The sequence below is a fragment of the Canis lupus genome, chromosome 4 (assembly GCF_003254725.2).
Source record: "Canis lupus dingo isolate Sandy chromosome 4, ASM325472v2, whole genome shotgun sequence".
Taxonomy (NCBI): domain Eukaryota; kingdom Metazoa; phylum Chordata; class Mammalia; order Carnivora; family Canidae; genus Canis; species Canis lupus.
Genome location: NC_064246.1, coordinates 88,562,651 through 88,570,103, shown reverse-complemented (window position 1 = coordinate 88,570,103; position 7,453 = coordinate 88,562,651). Strand labels below are relative to the sequence as shown.

At 43.6% G+C, this 7,453-nt stretch overlaps 1 long non-coding RNA gene across 1 annotated transcript; it reads left to right on the top strand.

Moving 5' to 3' along the window:
- Nucleotides 1–3,352: 3,352 nt before the first annotated feature.
- On the top strand, nucleotides 3,353–7,230 carry LOC125754929 (uncharacterized). The gene is made up of 4 exons (XR_007410079.1): nucleotides 3,353–3,528; nucleotides 4,897–4,985; nucleotides 5,410–5,788; nucleotides 6,052–7,230. It is a non-coding gene; the product is annotated as an uncharacterized LOC125754929 (long non-coding RNA).
- The last annotated feature ends 223 nt before the right edge of the window (nucleotides 7,231–7,453 follow it).

Below are 7,453 nucleotides of genomic sequence, written 5' to 3'. Positions count from 1 at the left end.
TTGAGCATCTTCCTTCGGCTCAGGGCATGACCCCGGGGTCCCGGGATCGAGTCCCACATCGGGCTCCCTGCGGGGAGCCTGCTTCTCCCTCTGCCTGGGTCTCTGCCTCTCTCTCTGTGTGTCTCTCATAAATAAATGAATAAAATCTCTAAAAAATAATGTCTCCACTTAATTTTTTTGGACTTTTTTGGGTGAGAATCTTATTGACAGCCGATGAAGACTATACTTTTTATTTGAGTGTGCCAAGAGCTTTAAATCACGTCAACCGAATGTGATAAAATATCGCTTAGCTGAGTTAACTCGGGTGACAGTTTATAAATCACTTCCTATCATTTTAACCACAGGAAGGAGAGGTTGTTAGCCAGTTATACACGCCTTAAATGTCTGACTGTGGCTTCTATTACAAACAAAAATTGGGAAACGTATTCATCCACCGTCATAAAGTTTTGACTATATTTAAACCAGCACATAATGAAAGTTTTTTCTTAAGCTTAAGTTTAAAACCACGCGTGGGAGCAAAGAGGTTTGCTAATGTTGAAGAGAGGTCTCTAGACACACGGACAGTTTGTAATGTGTGTTGGATAAGATCGACTTTTTAAGCAAAAACTTTCATTTCCTCTTTGCAGGGAGTGGAAATAGAATTACCTGAGAATCTACCCAATATACTCATTACTGTATTAGTCATTTGACTCTGGACAGAAGTCCGGGTGCCCTTCACACAGTGAAGACACTTAACTAAAAGGGAAATTAAGGTTCGGGTAAAGCTAATGGCCCGGAGAGAGTGGCAGGGTCTCCTTCGTAATAACAGGGCGTAATTACAAGCTTTGCCTTTGGAATGTTTTTCTACCGTCACATCTCCTCTCCGAGGCTGGCAGAGAGGTGGGATAGAGGCAGCTGCGGTGAGAGGCCTGTGCGAGAGAGTGTTCTCCACCACCCCCGCGGCCCTGCCAGTGTGGGCTGAGATCCGGCCCTGCTCCACCTCCAGCCTGACTCACGCGCTGCGGCCCCGCACATCCCGTCTCTGCCCCGTGTGTCCCGCGGGCGGGGCTGCCCGGCCTCCTCCTGCCTGGCTCACTGTCGGGGGCTTCAGGAGCTGGAAATCAGAGACAACGTGGCAGCCCTGCCTTATCTGCTTCCTCTACGGATGATTGAACTGACCCAAGGAGATTGAGTGTCATGTGGGCACACCTGCATGGGGACGCAGGTCTGATCCCGTAGATCTGTGTCCTCTCTACCCCTGGGACCACTCCACCACGTAGCCATGATTCTCCTTCCTGGAGGCTCACCTCCGTGGAATTCCTGGGGTCCTGGCAAGTCAGTTACCCTTGGGAGAAGTGCGACGTTGGCCGACCTGAGCGCCAGCTGTCAGACGCCTATCTTGTTGGGGAGGATGGCTCCAAGTCGGGCTGCTCTGCGTAGGGGACTCACTTTGAAGAAGAGATGAGCTTGAGATGACAAGGTTCTTTCTCTGGGGCCTGAGACACTGGCCTGGGGCACCGATGAAGAGTGAGGTCAACCCTTTGACTATGTCACAGCTTCTTCTGTGGCGGTCCTCCCTCCAAATCCGCCTTAACACCAGTCCCCACCTTCAGCTTTTGCCACATGAAATGCTAGTCTGTGCATCTTGAGAACATTCAGGGGGGCTGCTGATATCTCCTACTACATTTAGCTTGGAGCTTCTTGGCTGAAGCTGCTCCATAGAGACAAAATATTATTATTGGTACTTTGGGGCCATCAAGACTTCCAGCTGTATAAGCTGCTCAGCTTTTTTTAGCTTCTCTTGTGCAGCAATATTTTCATTCCCTGAATGAAGGAAAACGGACTTCTAGTTCTAGATAATATCAAATTTGTGACAACTCCATCAGGATGTAGGTGGAATTAAATTTCTTTACAAACACTTTATTTATTTATTTATTTATTTATTTATTTATTTATTTATTTATTTATATTATTTTTTTTACAAACACTTTAAATTCTGAATGGACCTAAGTGACTTCCCCATGCCTTTTCTGTTTAGAAAAATCAGAAAGTAAGCTGCATTTCTACCTTCTTCTTCTTCTGGAGCTTTCCAAAGAAAACTCTACTAGTGTGGGCCACCTGGTACAGGTAGTAGAATGAAATAAGGAATTTTGGGGAAATAGAGCCATTATTGTGAGAACCATTATTTTTTCAGTGAAAGATGTAAGCAGCCCTTAGCTGGAGGTGGCATCTGAGCGCCCTCTCAGCAAAGTCCTTCACTGATGGCTTTTCATACTGGAGAGACTGTCAGGATTCTGAGCAAATCTTCATCCAAATTACTTTCAAAGTTTGCCTATTGGATTCCAGGAGATGCCATAGGTTATTCTGTAAAAGGGAACACTAACCATGCATTTTTTGCCCTCCAAATTATACTTAAAAATTAGATGTAAGAACACATATGTGTTCAACACATATGACGTTCTATCCGTCCGTGATATGGACACGGACCTGTTTGTTTACTGTCAAACTGGCACGAGTGTTCTCTTTGAAGACCACTGATTGAGGCTATGCATCCTGCCTCTCAGTTTGAGTGTATATTAGTCATGTTATTCTATGCATTTAGGGCAAAAACGATCGCATTATGCAAACTCACTTCTTAAGATCTATAGCTGACAGGGGCGCCCGGGTGGCTCAGCGGTTGAGCATCTGCCTTTGGCTCAGAGTGTGATCCTGGGGTCCCGGGATCGAGTCCCCCGTCGGGCTCCCTCCATGGAGCCTGCTTCTCCCTCTGCCTCTCTCTCTGTGTCTCTCATGACTAAGTAAATAAAAGCTTAAAAAAAAATCGATAGCTGACAGAGGAAGTTCATTTTTTTTTTGAAGATTCTATTTATTTATTTGAGAGAGAGTGAGAGCCAGAGAGATCACAGAGGGAGAGGGAGAAGCAGGCTCATTGAGGAGCAGGGAGCCTGACACAGGGCTTGATCCCAGGACCCTGGGACCACGAACCAAGACGAAGGCAGACGTCTAACCAACTGAGTCACCCAGGCGCCCCTGACAGGAAATTTAAACAGAAAGTGAGATGCTTGTGGTACTCAAAGTATGTCTAGTATAAATGAGCTGAAACAGGAATACTTTGAAGAGAATATTAACAACCATAGTCTTTGGTTTTTATAAAAATTACTCAAGATAAATTATGTAATACGAAGGACCCTAACTCATGATCTCCCAAATAGTAGAACAGCATCGAGCCATACCTCCCTCTTTTTGCTGCAGTGTGCCTGTAAGAAATCAGATTTTTCATTCTGACACTGCAGGAAAAACCAAATATGGGCACACTGCACTTGGAGCTCTGCAGAGTTGTTGAGATCCTGGGTGTAGTGTAATGAAAGGAGCTCAAACCCAGGCTCCAGCTACTTACTTTCCCTTTGAGCAAATGCTTTGGCCTCACTAAGCTTTCGTGTTCTCCTTTATAGGATGAAATATCAGCAGCAGATCGCTCCAAGTGTTGTCTTGAAGGTGAAACGTCCCACGTTTAGTGCCGCGTCTGCTGTGTGGGAGTGGCCGGTACAGGTGGGCTACTTTCATTTCCTGTTATCCATGCTGAGCCTTCTACCCAGATTGGATTTAACATCGTTCCTCTTTCTAGCAGCACATTACAAAATTAAAAATTTTTATTTCTCAATTTATTTTTTGTTCTGTTAAAAACTTGACAAATCTCAACTTTGGGATTATTTCTTATAGTAAACTCAGGCTAGTATTTTATCTTAACTCCTGTTAGGATTTAGGAGTGTTTCTTGGACAAATGATCTTAGGAAGTGGTGAGAGAAGCTATCATTTATCTCTGTGGGGATTTAAAAATTACTAAATATGGTAATAAGAGATTGGAAATGACTTTCTATGCCTTTATATACCATACTTGATTTAAACAGTCTCATATACTTGGACAATTAAATGTATTTTTTTTCTTTTTGCTATTTTATATGGTGTAAAATCAGTAGAAGACAAAATTTTAAAATGATATTGGTTGAAAAATCCTTTCTGACTATAAAATAGACCTTTAGATTTCAAGACATAAAAAGTATGACTCATACATTGCCAGTAAGAATGTAAGACGGTTCAGCCACTGTGGAAAACAGTGTGTTGGCTCCTCAATAAGTTAAACATGGAATTACCATATGACCCGGCAAGTCTACTCCTAGGCATATACTCCCCCAAATTGGAAGCAGATGTTCTTTTTTTTTTTTTTTTAATTTATGATAGTCACACACAGAGAGAGAGAGAGAGAGAGAGGCAGAGACACAAGCAGAGGGAGAAGCAGGCTCCATGCACCGGGAGCCCGACGTGGGATTCGACCCGGGACTCCAGGATCGCGCCCTGGGCCAAAGGCAGGCGCCAAACCGCTGCGCCACCCAGGGATCCCAGAAGCAGATGTTCTAACAAAAGTGGTACATAAATGTTCATAGCAGCCCTAAGCACAGTAGCCAAAGGGTGGAAATAACTCAATTGTTCTTTTTTTTTTTTTAAGATCTTATTCATTTATTCATGAGAGAGAGAGAGAGAAGAGAGAGAGAGAGGCAGAGGGAGGAGCAGGCTCCATGCAGGGAGCCCGACGTGGGACTCGATCCCGGGACCCCAGGGTCATGCCCTGAGCCGAAGGCACCAAACCGCTGAGCCACCCAGGGATCCCCTCAATTGTTCTTAAAAGGAATCACAAATTGTGGTGTATTCACACAGTGGAATATTATTTAGCCATAAAAAGAATTATGCACCCTGAACACAAAGACAGGCATGAAAGTTCATATATTGTGTAAATCTATTTATATGAAATACCCGGATAGGTCAATCTGTAGAGACAGAAAGGAGGTCAGCGGTTGCTCAGGGGCTGAGGGGAGGCAAAGGGAGTATGACGACTTAGGCAGTGGAGGGTTTTCTTTGCAGGTGTTGAAGACATTTGGGACTTGACAGTGGCGATGGCTGTACCACCTTGTGAATGGACTAAAGGACACTGAACCATGCACTTTGAACTGGTAAATTTTTATCTTATGTGTATTTATCAAATAAAAATCCAGAAAACTGCCCTGTGGTGCCCCCAAAACGCCAATATCCGAAAACCCTTTAACTGGAGATGTGCTTCCAAAGAATTGTCCTTTTGATCCAGCGGCCAGCTCACCTAATTTGCTTTCCTGGCCAAATTACTGCCTACTAAACTACAAGGAGCCCTTTTCCGCAAAATGGGTTAAGCCTTTTTGCTCCAACCTCCTGAACTGGATTTGATCGAAGGGCATTTGATTGAGATTAAGAAATGTGTGATCGAGGATCCGTGGGGGACGCCCAGTTCCCAATGCAGACCTCTTGTTCTTATTTTTCTTTCCATCCCCCTCCTCATGTTGTCTTTTCTCCCCTCCCTCTTTGCCTTTCCCCTTAATCATTGCTTACATTTCGACTCCCCAGACACAGGGAAGAACATTCTCTTGGCGGCGCTGAGAGTGCGTGCGGCTGGTGGTCTTGCTGCTTTGCCTCATCCAGACAAGCCAGTCCTTACCCACACTCCTGGCATCCTGAGCTCTGCTAAGGGATCTCCCGGGTTTGCACTCACGCCGACGTGTGTGTGGTCAACGTAACTTTCCTCTTAAAACGACAGCAGGGAGATTGCCCCTATTTGTCGCCTATTTTTGGCCAATTCTTTTGATAATTTGTTGCTGAATATCATTAGAAGAGACATGTTTATCGCTTTTTAAAATTTGGGTCCCTGAAAGAAATTTTTTAAAAAGCCGGCGTGATTGATATTTGACGTGAAAGAGCATGAGCACGAGGAACGTTGGCCTACCAGGTAGGAAATGTTATTTACCGATGAAGTAATGGCTTTCAAAAATTGAAGCAAAAGTCATAAATCATATAATTAAGCATTTAAAAGTGTATAATTCACTTTAGTACATTCACACACTTAGTGCACTCACAGTGTCATGCAAGCATCACCACTGTCACGTTCCCGAGCATTTGCATCATCTCAAAGGGAAAGCTCTACTCACTGTGACACCCCTTCTGCCTCCCCTCAGCCCCTGGGTAACCGCCTGTCCCTTTCTGTCTCTACAGAGTGACCTTTCTGGGTATTTCTTATAAATGGATTCGCACCGCATGTGACCTTCTGTGCCCGGCTGGTTTCCGTAGCGTGATGTTCACAAGAGTCATCAACGTCGTGGTCTGGATGCGCACTTCACTCCTCCTCGTGACCCCATCGCCGGCTGCCCTAAGGATATACCCCGTTTGTTTATCCATTTGTCCCTTTAAGGGCATTTGGATCATTTCACATCTTTGCTGCTGTGAATGGTGCCGCTGTGAACATCCGTGAGCAAGTCTTTATTTGAATATCTGTTTTCAGTTCTTTTGGGTCCGTAGCTAGGAGTGGAATTGCTGGGTCATACGGTGATTTTGTGTTTAACTCGCCGAAGAACCACCAAACTGTTTCTCACAGCGGCTACAGCACGATACGTTACTACCACCGGTGCCGTATGAGTGGATCTCTCCACGTCCCTGCCGGCCACGATCACTTTTCCTTTGTTTGATTATAACCATCCTAGCAGATGCGAGCTAGTGTCTCATGTGGTGCTGATTTGTATTTCCTCTGTCTTTCTCTCTTACTTCTCTTCCTCCGTCCTTCCCTCCCTCCCTTCTTTCCTTCCTTCTTTCCAATCACACCCCACACCTTCAAGAACACTGAAAAAGATCTGCAGATCTTTCCTGGTGCAGGAGGAACCTCTTTAATCTTCTTGTGGTTGAAGTTAAATACATTCTTTTTTTTTTGTATATTTTTTTATTGGAGTTCAATTTGCCAACATATAGTATAACACCCAGTGCTCATCCCGTCAAGTGCCCCCCTCAGTGCCCGTCACCCAGTATCTTTTTGGCAATTAGTCATTCCATTAATTTTTCTTGATAGGATCTTTTGTTACTGTGCTGTGGGTTCACCTGCTTTCTGTGCTTAAACCATTAGAGGCCACCTTTGATTTGGATTTTTCAAATCACCAACGATGTTGAGAATATATTAATGTGCTTGTTGGCTATTTGTACACCTTTTGGAGAAAGATCTATTCAAATTCTTCACTCAGTTTTTAATGGATTTGTTCTTTTTGTTGTTGAGTTGTAACAGTTGGTATGGATTCTGGATTCTAGACATTTATCAGATATATGATTTGTAAATATTTTCTACCTTTCTGTAGTTGTCTTTTTACTTTCTTGATAATTTTCTTTAATGCACAAAATGTTCTAATGTCTATGAAGTCCATTTTATCTATTTTTTCTTTTGTTGCTCATTTTTTGGTGCCAAATATAAGAATCTATTGTGAAAATTAAAGGTCATGAAGACCTATGCCTATGTTTTTGTCCAATAGTCTTTTATTTTTAGCTTGTATGTTCAAGTCATTGATCCACTTTGAGTTAATTTTTGACTATGGAGTGAGGTAGGGATCCAACTTTTTTCTTTTGTCTGTATTTATAC